General features: G+C 39.4%; 1 protein-coding gene across 2 annotated transcripts in view; it reads left to right on the top strand.

Moving 5' to 3' along the window:
• CHST13 (carbohydrate sulfotransferase 13) overlaps positions 1 to 15,552 on the top strand; it is a 104,615-nt gene that overhangs the window by 20,292 nt on the left and 68,771 nt on the right. The window contains exons 2-4 of one of the 2 annotated variants that reach the window (XM_009284435.2): positions 3,348 to 3,490; positions 13,392 to 15,288; positions 15,441 to 15,511. The gene's annotated coding sequence lies outside the window, so the exon portion shown is untranslated. Of the gene's footprint in view, positions 1 to 3,347; positions 3,491 to 13,064; positions 15,289 to 15,440; positions 15,512 to 15,552 lie in introns of those variants that run through there. The other variant, XM_009284433.2, reaches the window with a different exon arrangement.

Genomic DNA, 15,552 nt, shown 5'->3' with positions numbered 1-15,552 from the left:
ACCACTCTTTCAGTAATGAAATTTTTCCTTACATCCAATCTAAACCTCCCCTGGCGCAACTTGAGGCCATTTCCTCTCGAAATGTCTGTCCTTATGTGCTTGCTCACAAAACATGATCTGAAAGTAATCAATGAGATGGTGAGACTTTCTTTAAAACACCAGAATGACAGTTAAAAATATTAGTAGGGGATTTTTTTATTAAGCACATAACCAATCTTCATGTAAAAAAAGATGGCTTCAGCTTATATTGAGGAAGTAATTAACACATTAGCTGAAAGCTGACCTATTCAAATGGTATTCCTGAAGGTAAAGGAAACTGAATACATTCTAAGTTTGTTCATCAGAAATATGCCCATATAAAAAATTATTGATTTGATACTTGCCTGAAGTAATAACAAGGTGTACAAACTCTTTCATCAGCTTGTCTGTTGGAGAGAAACTTACGCAAACCCTATGCAGAACCCTCTCTGAAACTTTGTATCGGAGGTAAATTTCTTGATTAAAATGTTTAAATTTGGCTGTCTTAATTCGGGTCACATTACCCTATCTTAAAGATGTAGGTTTTGGTCTCTTAATAAGCTACCTTCTCTCAAAACACTGTCAAGGAGGTCAGATAACAGCCTCAAATTTTCTTATGCACCATTAGTTCTGCTGGGTTCTCCTGCCTACCTGTCCTCCTGCTTATAGGATATACTTGGAAACTAACAGTGCAATAAACGTAAGCAGCCTTATACAAAGGAGAGATGGTAACCAGAGCTTCCGTAATATGCTATATTACACTATCTAACCTAAAGCAACACACAGAGTAAATTATTTTGTTATCAACAGAATCTGCCAGCAATCTCAAAAACAGGCTTCTTATATTTAGTTTCTCAAATACGGATTTAAGATGTGTTTGCTGATGCCTGCTGAGGGGCATGTGCCTGGTGGAAGTTTCCAGAGCACCTTGTGCATCCTACTCCACCAGAAATACTGCAAGAAACCTGTTTGTAGAAACCCTGGGGGGACTAATGCTAATTAAAGCCTCTGAAGTTCTGTCAGAAACAATGCAAAAAATCGGCATAAGTTTTTTGCTGTTTGTCATCTAATACAGAGCCAAATCTAAAAATGTTGAATTAATCTGGTTTTCTCTAATCAGAGTAGTCTTACCCTATTTCTGTCTGCAGTGTAGCTGGCCTGCCTTCCAAGAAAGAACATTTATTGCTCTGAAAAAAAAAAAAAGTGTTTCTGGCCTCTTCTGGGCACAGATTTTGTGTTCTACTTTTTATTTATTTCAAATATTACAACCCGGAAAGTTATTCCACTGACCAGGGACACCACAGGAATTCCTCTGCTTTGAACAACTCCATCATCCTCTCTCCTCCTTGCTGCTTCCCTGCGGAGTGTCTGCTGGATGAGCTGGTTCATGGTCATGGCTGGGTAAGAGTGGGTCCATTCTGCCTTAGAGGGAGGCCATTAGACGATGGCCGTTTCGTGAAAACCTGCTCCTGAAAAATGTATTTACTAGATTAAAAATGTGTTACCTTAGATTTTGTGCTGACAGACTGATCTCATAGTAAAAACACTGCAGAAAAATGGGTTAGTAAAGATTTTGTGTTGTCAGCTTTTAATATCATCCTTAGTATTTATTTTTTTATTTATTTTTCTAAGTGGAATATGGTACTATATGTCACTGTGTTTCAGATGTAATATTCAAAAATATTTTCAAGAAATCGAAAAAAGTGTCATCTCTCAAAAAATAACCTGCCTCTAAATTCAGGTCATGCACTTTGTTTCACATGGAGCAAAATTTTGCAGCTAATACAAGCATGTTTTTTTTGTCTCTGGTTGTTTGCCGAGCTAAACCATCCATTACATGACTTGTCATTTGTATAGAGAATCCGTGTTTGAACTGGGGTTTCTAGATACCCCTTTGGGTTCTGTAAACAGAGACTTAACTGATCGTTTCAATGTTGTTTTCTTTGTCAAGAAGAGTTTAAACCCCATCCTCTGCTGGCAAGCTTCCCTCCTAATTGCAGCAAAGTAGTGTTGCCGATGTCATTGTAATGTGGCTGATAGTGGCAGCGTCTTAAATGGCAAGCTCTGCACAAGGTGCAGAAGAAAAGCCCCTGCCCTCTGGAACCTGCTGTATAAACAGATAAATGTGTGTTGAGTATATAACCAGTGAGCCAGATCTTGCAGAGTAGTCATTTGTGGGTTTTAGAGGAAAGAATCTGTCTTGTAGGGCTGATGATAGAATAAAAGGCAAGTGGGCGGGGGCTGCACCTAATGAAGGCAAAACCAGAGGCGTATGAGATGGACTGGCAAGCGTAAAGATGCGAACAGACAAATTCTGAGGCAGAGCATGTGGATAAATATAATAAAAGATACCTAGTATACAGGCAGGGCAGAGGTCTGTCCATAAAGGTCTGGATTTGCTGCCAAAAATGGGAGGAGGGGAGAAAAAATTGTGTATGATTGCTGTTGAGCTGGTGGTTGGTCAGGGAGCGAGGGGGGGTTAATTATGCTCTCTGTAAAGAATTGCAACTGTGGGATGGGGTTTGCTGAGGAAGCTGTCAAAAATGAAAAGAGCCAAAGGACAGAAAAACATTTTAGCCACACAATTTTGAAGGCAAATTAGGTACTTTTAAAAGAATTGTGGTGGAGAAAAAACAAAAGGTGTGTATTAACAGCAGTGTGGATATGCCAAAAGAACGAATCAGATGTCCTGAGATTGCACTGAGATCATGAGCCTCAATGACGGGATAAATGCTTTATTTTTTTCATGCAAGCTGCCAGAAATAATAATTACACTTAATTTATGGTTTTCATTTGAAGATATATTCAATAGTTCTCAAAAGACACTCCTATGTCCAAAAGTACATTCCAAAAGCTCCTATCCCCTCCGGTAGGAGTAATTGTCCTCTTTTGTAATTTATAAAAACATGTTTGGTCTCCTCTCGTATCTGCCTTTGGTACACAAGTTTAGCAAAGGCAGACATTACTGTGCTGTTTGTTTTCTGGCGAGGTGAGTTATGATTACAACATAGGGGATGAGCATCTTACATTGGTAAGATTTTTCTGCAAGTCACCGTGAGGTAACGGGAAGTGTTGGTTTTAATGATCTTCACTGTTTAAATTTTTATTGTGTTCAGCTGGGGTTTTTATAGTGTTTGATTAAAGTTCACAGGAAAGATGAATTTAAAAGACTTCAGGTTTGTTAGATCTGCTATGGCTTGCCAGTCACTCTGCCAAAATTTTCCACTGTGTACTTCTTATAGTTCTGCGTGGTCTAAACTTAATTGACTGAAGATGAGAAGCATTATCATGGATCTGTCATTGCAGCCGCTCTTCATATGTTTCACTAGCTGGAATGAGCAGTTGCTGGGTTTGTTTCTGATCTAATTCACAATGATGTAAAACAGCAGTGATTTCACAGAAGAGGAAACAGATTTAGCTGGTGAGAAAGCAGAACTACGCTCATTGCTGCTCCAGTAGCACTCATTTACAGGTGAGTGGAAGAGTAAAGTCCATTGTTAAAACACTAAATTTCAAGTATGTAGGAACAGAGGTACATTACATAAGCTATTCAGCCGATATAACAACATAACTCATCTTTTTATTTCACTGACTCTAAGACAATACTGAAAAAAAAGAAAACAGTCTGAGCTTTACAACCTAGCCTCCTTATAATGCCTAATTGTCTCACCAGAAGCAAAGGTCTAAAGATCAAAAAATGGACAGAGATGAATTTAACATACCACGTTACAAGAACTGGTAATGTTGATTTGGTGTATTGAAATATTTTAATTACAGTAGTCTCATTTTAGTAAATTCATGTAAATTAATTTATATGTTGATGCCTGGATTTTTCTGTGCATTGATTTATCAAGCATGTCTTGTTTATTAAATTCCCCTTACTGATAACAAACAATTACTACTTCAGGTAATTGATTTAAAACATGGCGTAGACCATTGCCAGCTGATACTGTGCCAAGAGCTATAGTACAAATTAATACAGACCAGAAGCTTGCATGCCTTATTGTTGCTCCACCAAATCAATATCTGAAGTAAGACCATGGCATCCACCAGGACTGTAACAGGAATTCGTTTGGAATACAAACGTACAAGTACATTGCTGGCAAGACTGGGTTTTTTTATGCATATGATTTGTCTTAATAGCTGACTTTGAGAGAACAGAAGGCACTATAATCTTAGCAGCAGGAGCATGCAGGGAGAAGTTGAGACTGTGATCCTGCCTCTATTAAAATTGATTGTAATGTGATGGATTGGGTGTCTCTCTAATCTGGGACAATCTCAAAACTTCCCAAGAGTCTTCCTGTGAAATGCAAATATGAGATTGAAATGAGTTCTGTGTGCATAGTCATTAGCAGTCTTTCTAGGCCTGTAAGATAGGAAGCAAGACGGACTGAGACACCTTAAAACAAAGACCTTGTCAGAGCAGAAATGTCCAGCTTTCTGTCCACAGCAACAGTTAAATGACTTGGGAGCTTTTAAAACAGTTGCTTGGCCTGGAGACAGGAGCTATAAGTATCTTTGCTCTCCTAGTTAAAGAAAACTCAGTGAAGTCACTGGAGAATGACGAGAACAAACACGGTACTTGTTAACAGACAAGTGAATAATTGTCCTCTGCCCTCACAAATTGAAAGTGGTGGGTAGTGATTTACTGCTGAGGAAGAGAGACAGTCGTGGTATGACATGGCATGTTGCTTTTCCAAACCAGATTTTCAATATTATTATATCAATGTTATTAAATGAATCGCTAAAAGGAAAGGGTCAAATTTAGGTTTGTAGTTTTCTTCCTTAATTACTTAGTTTCTTCCCTAGTTACTTCAATAGCTTTTACCTGACTGAGGTCAGCAAAAACTTTAGTTGTATTTATAGGGTTGTTTCATCCAAAATCATGAAATGTCTCTAACTTTCTCTCAGAATTTTGGCTTACTTTGCATAGTGTGTGCATCATACCTTCCTACTGGGTTACTACTCCTACTTAGAGTATTTCCATTTGAAAGAGAAGATCCACATTAGAATTTGCAAATTAAGATTTTCAAATTTTAGTCCAAATTCTGAAGACAAAGACTCAGACTTGTCTTCTAACAGAATTTGTATCTTGGGCCTCCAGCCTCGGTGCTTGCAGGACAAACCAATTCTCAAACATTTCTTGCAATAAAGATTTCCAGTTCATTTTAGCTTTTTTGGCCTTTAAAAATGTGTTTTCTACTGTATTTTGTACTAATGATTTGTTGTTTTTTTCACAACAGTGCTTGCAGAAGGCAAAGTTTAGCTAATAAACATGCAAATGTGTTCACAGGAAGACTTGTGCCAAAAATTTTAATGGGTTGCTGTTCTGCTCCTGGTTGAGTAAATCACAGTGGTTGCTCTAACTTTCTTCCTCTTTTCAAATTCGGTTAACCAGTGACGGAGCACCCAAGAACTGGGTGAGAGGAAGGTCGCCAGGCCAACATCTACAACTGGAAACATTAAAACAAAAGTCTCTCTGACTTTTCCCCAAACAGAAATCTACCTAATGTGACTTTTGTTGTCTAATTTTAAATAGCCAATTGGAAGAAATTTAATTCATGAGTAATCAATAGGCTTTAAAAAAAAACGTTGCTGTAGTAAAATAACATTTGGGAGGGGTTTTGTGTGTAAAAATTTTTTTCAGTTCTTTTGATTGCAAGAAATTTGTGAGCAAATTGTGTAATAGTGAAGCTTTACTGAAACGTGTTTCTCCATTTCAGGCTTAGTTATCTTGTATACTTCTCACTTCTCTCAGTAGTATCCTTCAGTCTCTTTCTTTCTCTGTCTCCTTCTCTCCCTCCCCTTGGTATTTGAAAGAAATAATACCTGTGACACAGAACACTTCAAGCATACGGTGGTCTCACTTCTAGATTTTGAGTAATAAGAAAAAAAATTCAAAGACACAGTTGTGTTACCCTCCTCCACTCACCTTCCACTGGCAATGTTCAGTATTGATTTAAAAGACTAAAGATGTGGACTGTGTATACTAGTGCTGACCCCAGCATCACCTCACTTGTCCTCGGTCACGAGCTCACCCTTCCCTCTGCATTATGTGTGATGCAGCATACCCAATCTGTGTAGGTGTTGCTTTAGGAGCCTACATCTGGCTCATGTACAGGGGCAAAACCATCCCTCATTTGTCCTGCTCCTCAGGACAAAGACTGAGAGCTCAAATTTAATTCTTCTGCTTCTGTTATGCCAGAGACAGAAATAAAGCATATTTCAGAGCTAGTTCAGCTAGTCAACTGGGAGAATACCACAGGTTACATCAGCTCATGTAATATCCTCTACTACAAACACAGTCTTTCCCTCCCTCCCTCCCTCACTCAAAATAAAATGAGTCTTAGAATCTGTATTGCCAAACAGGAAATTATCCCGCAAAGTACCGGAATATTAGGTCTGTATTCCCTAAAGTGTTAAACAAATTTGGGTCAGATTCAACAGGACAAATCTAAATGCCATTGGGAAGATCTAATTAGATTTTTATACTTTTGTAAAGCATCCTTTGTTTCTGAAAAGGCACATGGCTACTATTACATCTCTCAGCAATAGTGTTTACAGCAAAAAATGTTCAATTTGCGTGTGCTATGGAAACTTACCACAGAAATCAAATTTTTTAAGAGCTATTTAGACTGCACAGCAGGCCAAACAGAAAGACATCATTGCTGTGACTGACCTATAGCGTACTTTTTGGTAAAGAAAAATTGGTGTGCTGATGCTTATTCTGTCAAAAGGAAAAGAACAAACGGAAAACAAGGCTGAAAACCCTTTTAGTAAATACGCAGATAAATGCCTCCCAGACCTGCCTCAAGCGTCCACTTTTGCTACCTTGTGATGTGGTGGGGCTGTCTGTAGGTCTAACTTGCAAAGAGATTTTCATTTAAGTATCAGTTGCTGTGGTAACAGCATGAAGAGCAGATCAAATGGATGCCAGGACCAGAGGGGTTTCTCTAAGAACTCCATATATGTGAACGATTGGTGGTGACCCAATTCCAAAAGGTTATCAACACAGATTTGCACTGCAGCTGATTTAACATTGCCTTCTCCGGGGGTCTGGACCTTGTTTCTGGTCCCCAGGGGTTCTCATGAATTAGCAGCCCCGGAGTTTTGTCAGAAGCTCATGGACTTCCCACAAAGGAAATGCTGGTGGATTAACAGAAGTGATACAGTTTCATACTCACATGTTTATGCTGCCTTCTCATTGTCAAGGGCTGGGCTGAGCCGAGCCTTGGGCTCTGTCAAAGTGTTGAGTAATTATCACATGATAATCATACACTGCAGTTTCTCCCAGGCTTAATTTGATTTCTGCACCATAGTTGCTTACAACCCACTTAAATGCCACCCACATGTAGTTTAACCAATATAACTGATTAGATTCAGTTTTCCATGGTCAGAGCTATTTTACGTACAAGGTTCATCAGCAAATGTTTGATCTTTACTGAAGTCTTTTTGGTTGGTTCTTTTGCGTTTAAAACTGACTTACTCGGCTCTTATGAAAACTTGAGTTAAAATCATAATAATGATCTGGTGCTTACTGTTTAGTAAAATCCTGAGTTTCCCTTACTCTTTTGGAAGGTTTGGGGTTCTGTTTGTTTTTTGTTTTCCCAAGAAATGCGTGAAGGGAGTGTGTGTGTCGTGGTTTAAACACAATTACGTGGGCTGGGCCAGTCAGCGTTCCAACTTTATCTGGAAGTGGGATGGAAGGCAACTCCTTAAACAGTGCATATTTCCCCTCCTCTCCTACCTCCAAAATACGTTCCAACATGTTGATTTGTTTAATCTTGATCCAATCTTGAGTATGTTGAGGGTTTTTAGAGAAATAATGCTATGTCAAAGATTTTGGGGTGTCTGGGAATACTCTTAAAACAGTCCTGCCTGTTTTGTGTAGTGGATGCATGTCCCTTGCCCCCTCACCTGGCAGCACTACGTTGGCAGCTTCACAGCCATGCAGTTGGGTAGATAAGAAGGTGTGGATCTTGACTTAGAGGGCTTAAAGTCTACTTTTTTAAAAGTATTTTTTATCCTTGGTAAGAATACACCAGAAGTCCATTCACAGAATTGAGGAAAGTTCTCTTTTCTGCTTTAAATTGCTGTGTACTTAATACTTCGGGGTACTGTGTTAGGCAATTTATGCCCAGCTGTGCCTACATGGGTATGCCATGTAGGTGTCAAGTTGTTCTCTGGTCTTCAAGCCTATTGCTTCATGGCCTCACCAGAAGGTGTTCAGCCCATGCAAATGGCAGGTGATTTTGGACTCCTAACATTTTTTTGTCCCTATTCAGCAAGTACGGTTCTAAAAATGTCTCTGTCAGGAGGCTGGGAGTAAGTCTCCACATCAATTAGATTCTGTCAGCTTTACCAACCACTTAAAGCAATTAGATCCGAGAACACGCTGGCTAAATTTACATGGAGCATATTCTTTCTTCCTGCTCCTTGCTTAGATTGTGTTGCAGCTGGAGATATACCACTAGCGCAATGTAGGCATCAGAGAACACATTGTGCCTCCAGCGAGTGCTCCAGGCTGTTTGTGGAGGGCAGCCTCCCAGTTTCTCTGGTCACGCTCAGCAGATTTGTCTGCCCATGTCAGTGAAATGAACCACAGTCTGCTGGTCCTCACAAGAGACAGGCTGCGCTCATCCACAAAGAGAAGTTTCAGAAGTGATTAATTTCTGCATTTTTAGCTTTGTGCTTTGAACATATAGATGAAGAGAAAATACTTGGCAATAGATAGAAAGCCAGAGAGGAGCAAACCAAAAGAAACAGCAGAGCTCTGCAAAATCCCTGGAAGCAAACGGGGAGTCTGGGCACTTATGGGACAAGGCCAGTGAATGAGCTGGTAGAATAGTCCATTTACGTAATTCTGGCTTTGGACCTGATTTCATGTGAACGCAGCAGGTCTGGGAGATGTTCTTACGCAGGACTCAAAGCATTATAACATCCACACCTTATGATGGAAATGGTAAGAGTTCAGCTTAAGTTTAGTATTTCCAAAGAGTCAGAGCTCAATCTGTGATATTTGAGTTTTAGGCAGGCTGTGGGCTTTGTGCTGGATCAAGATGCCACATATTAGTGTTTGTCAGTAGGCTCAGCCGTCTGTTTACGTACAGCCACAGTGTTTAAGTCCCCATGGTAAAATGCTGCCTCATCTTCAACTGAGACTGGCTTTGCTCTTCTGAGGTCAATTTAGTTGTTGCTTGCTGAAGTTGTTCACTGCCTCGCAAATGAAATAAAATTACCAGGTGATGGATTCTTCCTGTGGCAATGTGGCAAAAAATTATTCCCCGGAGAGGAATCCACATGCAGTGTCTGCATCACTTAAAGTTCCGCTCATGACCTGTTTTGGAGAGCTGATGGGTCTTAGGTCTCCTGAGCCTCATCTAGTCTGGGATGAGTTGTATTCACAGGCAATTACTAAATCAGCATTAAGATTGTTTCATAGATCGTCTTGATTCCTTGATCTTCCAGTGCAAGCTGTTCAATAAAGCTCTGGGCTATTTAGGAGAATTTACTGGCTGAGAGCCTTCTTGATACCACTCCTGCGCTTGTTTCCTGACTGCTTTTGAAGGTATCTTAGAAGCTTTTAAAAATGATCTTTATATCTTGCTGTGCAGTTAAAGCTCTAAGTTTCTCACTAGCATGTACAGATGTTTCTTGGATATTGGCAACAGCCAGAAAATGGGAATGTGTAAAAAAACCCTCCCATTATGAGCAAGTGGATCTTCCCTTTTCTTCAGCTGTTTTTTGTTTCCATCATCTGCAAAATACACTGCACCATGCTGCCAGTGAGCAGCACTCGAGCAAAATGTATCCATTGTAGAAAATTAGCGTAATCTGAATTTCAACAAGATTCAGATCTAGCTTTTTGAATCACTTACTGCTGACCTTTTCACAATGTTATAGAGCACCTGTGAATTGGCATAAATGTCCAAATAAATACATATGCAGAGTTTATTTTATGTAAAAGGCAAAGAAGCAAGGTTCGTCATTTAGATCCAAATCTGATTTGAAAAAAAATCTTTCTAATTCTAATGTCTATTTAAATTTTTCTTGGGTTTGTCTTTATTTCAAAAATATCTTTGTTTTTACTTTCCACCATTCTCTGAAGTGGTTGCTGCCCATACACAACAGCACTGGGCTATTTAGTGTGGAGAACCCAGGATAAATCACACTCTTTTCACTTTTGCACTGAATGAGCTGCTGAAAAAAGAAAATAGCAGCGTTATTTGGAGGAAAAATAAAGCAGGAAAGGGTAAAGCAGGAATAGGGTGGGGTTCTTAGTCTGGAATCTTGATTTGGAGCTCTGCAAGTATGTTCATACGTAATGAGGGAGGCTTTAACCTTAATAGTATCCCCTTTTACTATGTTCATAAAACATTACTCTTCTTATATCTTTACCACATTCGTCCATCTTTGAAAACCCATCTTAAAATACCAAAAGGGAGAAAAAGCTGATGTTGCTGCGGTCACTGACATTGACTACCTGGAAGATTTCTCAGGAAGAGAATGTAGCATATGAACAGCCGTAATAAGGCAGACTAGAGGTCCATATAGCCTCTTATAGAGTCCAATATAGAGGAAATTAAAAGGACGGGGAAAGCATGCCATGGCAGTCTTCCAGTACATCTTCATAGCATCCAGCGCACTGTAGTATTGCTGCTGCTTGAGCTTTAACTAGGACCTCAGATGGATTTTTCTGTCTTGAGTTTGCTTAATTGCTTTTGAAGCTGTAAAAAATTTAGTTCAACTTGTACTGCTGTGAAATGCGAGGAATTGAATTCTGAATGAGCTGCTGCATTCAGAAACATAAGAATCAGTTCAGAGTAAAGAAGAATTGATCCCAGCAGCTAAGCCTGCCACCATGTGCTAAATACGCTTAAGAACAATCCTTTGCTGTAGATGTCTGGAGCTGCGTAGTAAGTAGTGGAAAGAAAGAAGAAAGGAACCTTGTGTGAAATCCAGAGCCAGGGCACAAGTTTTGCAAGAGCAGTTATTCTTCTGGCCAAAGACCGGAAGATTTCACATCCTGCTTTACTAAAGAGAGTTGCTTCCAAAACAGAGATTGCTGCCCATTGAAGAAAAGTGAATCTTTCATATTATACACACACACAAAATACATCTATCGATTAGACTGCGCTTAGCTGGCTTTTGAATAGGAATTTTCTTTATGTGATGCAGGCTGGGTTTCTGAAGAGAATTTCCTAACAAATATTAGACACAGTAACACTGACTTATTTCTTCCCCGTTCTCCTTCAGTCCCGCTGGTACTCTGCTCCAGGTACATCCCACTTGCTAAACACACAAAACTAAATTGGAAAAGTAAATGATGCTTTCATTGTGGAAGTTCTCTGCTTGTTTCTGTATTTGCCATAGGTCTTGTTTTTTTAAAAAGAATCCATATTTGAAGTTTTTCATTGAAACATAAATTTTGATGAAGACAATGAAGAGAAATTTTCATGGAAGAAAATGCCTTTTGATCGATTACAGTTATGAGGTTTCACTTACTCATCACAGATCCTTTATTCAGCCTCTAATCTTTTTTCTAGGGATTATGGGAGAAAATTCTTACATGCATTTTTATAGTACCAGATACTAATAACTAAGATCTGGCAAAATAAAAGATTCAGAATACTTTTTCAGACGGATGCTGTGGATGAAAGCAGTAAGCGAGATGAAATATGCATGTCTCCTGGAAAGTAGATGGCTTGTAAGCCTTGAGTTTTACCTTTGCATTTTTAGTGTGAAATATTTTTTTTTGCCTATTCTGGTATAAAAAGGCACAACACAACATATTCCTTAGACTGTTTAGTACAGCTGCTGTTCTCTTTTGTGTACCGTTTATGTCTCACCTAAACATCATATTTGAATTTCACTCACTGATGAAAAAATATTTTTTCTACTGAGACTTTCACTACTGTGAACCGTTTTTTAGTATGTGCACCGTACAGGTGAATATGTGTGAGCTGGAATCTCATGCTTCTGAGTGCAGGTGGGGGTGGGTTTCAAAGGCATTTGGGTTTTTTTATAAACATTCTTCTTATAGGAATGTTGATTTTTAAACATCCTGAAATCCTGTATTGCCACTACACAGCCTGATTAGCGCTCCGAACATCATATTTGAATTACCCTCACTGATGGAAAAATATTTTTTCTACTGAGACTTTCACTACTGTGAACCGTTTTTTAGTATGTGCACCGTACAGGTGAATATGTGTGAGCTGGAATCTCATGCTTCTGAGTGCAGGTGGGGGTGGGTTTCAAAGGCATTTGGGTTTTTTTATAAACATTCTTCTTATAGGAATGTTGATTTTTAAACATCCTGAAATCCTGTATTGCCACTACACAGCCTGATTAGCGCTCCGTCAGAAACCCTCATCATCATGTTCCTAGACTTGGCTCACAGCAGCGAAGAGTAAAATCAAGTCAGGGATTACCTTTTCTTTATCCGAAGGAATGATTGTGACAGACAATTTGAATAATCACTGGGGCCAAAGCCTGCAGGTGACAGGGGTTTGGAAACTCCTAAGTTTGGAATCTCCCTGCATTCTTCCTTCGTCAACATATGTTTGGAGACGCGGCCTGAGGAACAGGTTTGTATGAAACCATTTTGCATCGCTGTACAAAGTGCAGCAGTGTCATGCGTGTCTTCCTCCAGCCCTGCACCACTAGGTCAGAAAGCACAAATGCTGATGAATCATGTTTGCTTTGGCAACCTCCTACTCAGGTTCCTTCTCAAACCTCTCGTCTGAGCTGGGTGCCTTTTGACACGCAGGTGGGACAGCTGGGATCCACCAGAGCTTCATCACGCTTTTCTCTGCTGCTGCTGACATCTGCTGGTAGAACAATCTCAGCTTGTGCATTTGCAGAAGGTGGCTTAGATATACATCAAGTTTAATACATGTACCTAAATGCCATGTAGAATTTATTAGTGTAAACCTTTCTGTATTTGTTTGGGTTATTCTGAGAGCAAAGGGAGGTAGATTTGTAGCAGGAAGGCAGGGTTCTTGACAATATTGAAATGAGAGCAGAATAAATCACTGCAGTGGGTTTTATAGGCAGCACTTCAGCTGAGCTATGAATAAGTGGGATTATGCTATCATTGCCTTGAAGGCTTTTTTTTTTTTTTTTTTTTTGTGGTTTTGTTTAGTTTGCTTGTTCTGCTTTCCTTACACAAAGGATCTTTTGGTAGGAAGTGTCACACTATCAGAGGTTACGGAAAGCCAGACTCACTACGGGAATCTGAGATGGTACTTTCTGTTTATAATCAATGCTTTCTGGCTTTGGCGTGTCACAGGCTGTTGGTTTAGGAAACAAGGGTAAGGCATGCTTTTCTTTCTGCTAATGGCCTGTCTTATATGCGCTTTTTTTTTTAGGTTCCTGACACTGAAAATGAATCCCCTGATAAAGAGACCTTCAGAATATCCCAAGCAGAGAACAAGAAGTTTTAAGTAGAGAAAGAGCCAAAAAGGAGTTTTTCTAGCCCTTTTGGCAGCCAGATACTTCTATTTGGATAAGGCACAGACTTTATAAAAAAATTAAAATAGGTATTTAAGGATGATATCCCTGTCGTTATTAGTGATGTTAACTTTGGTCTATGAATTCAGAAGCAAAATGCACTGTAACTATAATGGTTTAGCTTTGGGGGCTTGAATTCTCTTTATGTGCCTGCAGCTGATTTGGCTTTACCCAAGGTTCAGTCCTCTGCTTGTCCATCTCTCATCTTTCCCGTGTAAACTTGCACAAGGTACTGTATGTCCCAGTTAGTGTTTTTGAGATTTTTGAGGAAGCGACAACATTTTCCTGCTGATATTAAAGTACTTGATTGAAGACCCAGCATGAACGTTGCTCAAATTCTCTATGCCTTGCTCCTGTAAGACCTGAACTCACTGGGGATACTCATTGACAGAGAAGGAAAATCCGACCTGTATTCAAAATGCTTTCTAAATGCGATACCCCCTCTGCTCAAGAGCTGAACTCAGGCCTGCTCAGTTCTTCTGAACACACGCATCAATATGCACACAATTAAGCACAAGAGACCAGTCATGTGATAAATTCTCATCGATTCTCTTCTGAAGCTCTGGAAGAACAGAAAAGGCTTCTAAGGTAGAAAGCTCTTCAGTGGGGAAAAAAAAAGGTAATCTCCATCATTGTAAGGCCTTGAGTTGGCAGGACATCCCCAGCGGTTTGTGCTTTTAATAAGTTCCTGCAAGAGTCCTAAAGATGGTAGCTGAGATAGCAGTACTGCTAAGCACAGCAGAAGGGGAGATAAGAAAGTTAAGCTCTCTGTATTCAGAGGTAAATTTGAAATAGTCAAGTCCATTGATGGCCTGCTGAGAACTGGAGCTGAGACAGACCTCCGCATGTTGTAAGGCACATTTAGTGCCATGAGCAAGAAATGATCCTGTGGGGGAAAAACAGGATCATACAAGAATCAGAGAGTCCTGGAAGACAAATTAAGATTGCAAGAAAACGTTTGGTTTTGGTATCTTTTCCTATATTTGTACGTTTGGCTTTGCAGTAAGCAGACATAAAAACTCAATACAGATTTGGATTTTTCAGGACACGTAAGATGTAAAGACCTCTTAGATTCTGTTTGGTCTCATTTGTAATAATAAGTAATTTAGATACAAGTCTATAAAAATATACTTTAGAGCTGTATTCCTAGCTATTAAGCAGGATGTTGCTATGCTCACAATGTTAGTTCATTATACAATACATGCTTAAACTTGTCTTTTAATTATAGCTTACAAGATTATATCCAGGAAGTTTACTAAACCAGGAAGTACTGGTCCCAGAAAGACACAAATGCCAAAACAAGTAAGAGTTTCCTCAGTGACGCAGGTACCTACTGTTGTAAATGTAGGTGTTTTTCCATGGAAATATTCTCATTTTGCCACTGTTCCTCTTGTGTAAGAGGCGAAAAAGCCCCTGATGCACTTAGACTACAGTTGGCCAATGAAAGAATGATATTGCTAAAGAAAGCTCATGAATGATGATTAAATAGAGAAACTCACCTTAAACTGCTGCTTTACTAGGATGTATCTCTTGGAATGAAGCCACATTGGAAAGAACTTTGAAAGTTTTGATGTTATACCTCTGAAAAAGAATAGTGTTTGTATATGAATTTTTTTGATATCTCAAAAGCAAGTCCTACAGATTTCCTGAAATTGTCCATACCGACAGAGTACAGAAAAGAGTGGACTCCTGAGAAATGCTCATGATAAGCAGAAGGTTCCTGTGATCCAGATGGACTATTCCATCCTTGGATAGGTATTTTCCACAATTGTTATCTACTCGGTATAACATAGGGAATGACACATTTGTCGCTGTGCTGAGACTCTAATGACCCGTAGCAGGATAAATTATGCTGTACTCTCATACAATTGTTTCCTTGAAATATGTTTATTTTTCTGTGCACGCAGGCTAGGATCACAGACTTGTTAAAGACATCAAGACCGTCTTGTGAGCGCATTTGGCTATTCCTGCAGGCAAGGTCAGCTATTTCCATCAAATTTACACATAAAATAGTAGGCT

The sequence above is a fragment of the Aptenodytes forsteri genome, unplaced genomic scaffold, assembly GCF_000699145.1.
Source record: "Aptenodytes forsteri isolate BGI_AS27 unplaced genomic scaffold, ASM69914v1 Scaffold53, whole genome shotgun sequence".
In the NCBI taxonomy this organism is placed as follows: Eukaryota; Metazoa; Chordata; class Aves; order Sphenisciformes; family Spheniscidae; genus Aptenodytes; species Aptenodytes forsteri.
Note: the sequence above shows the minus strand (reverse complement) of the source record. Positions and strands in the feature narration are given on the sequence as shown.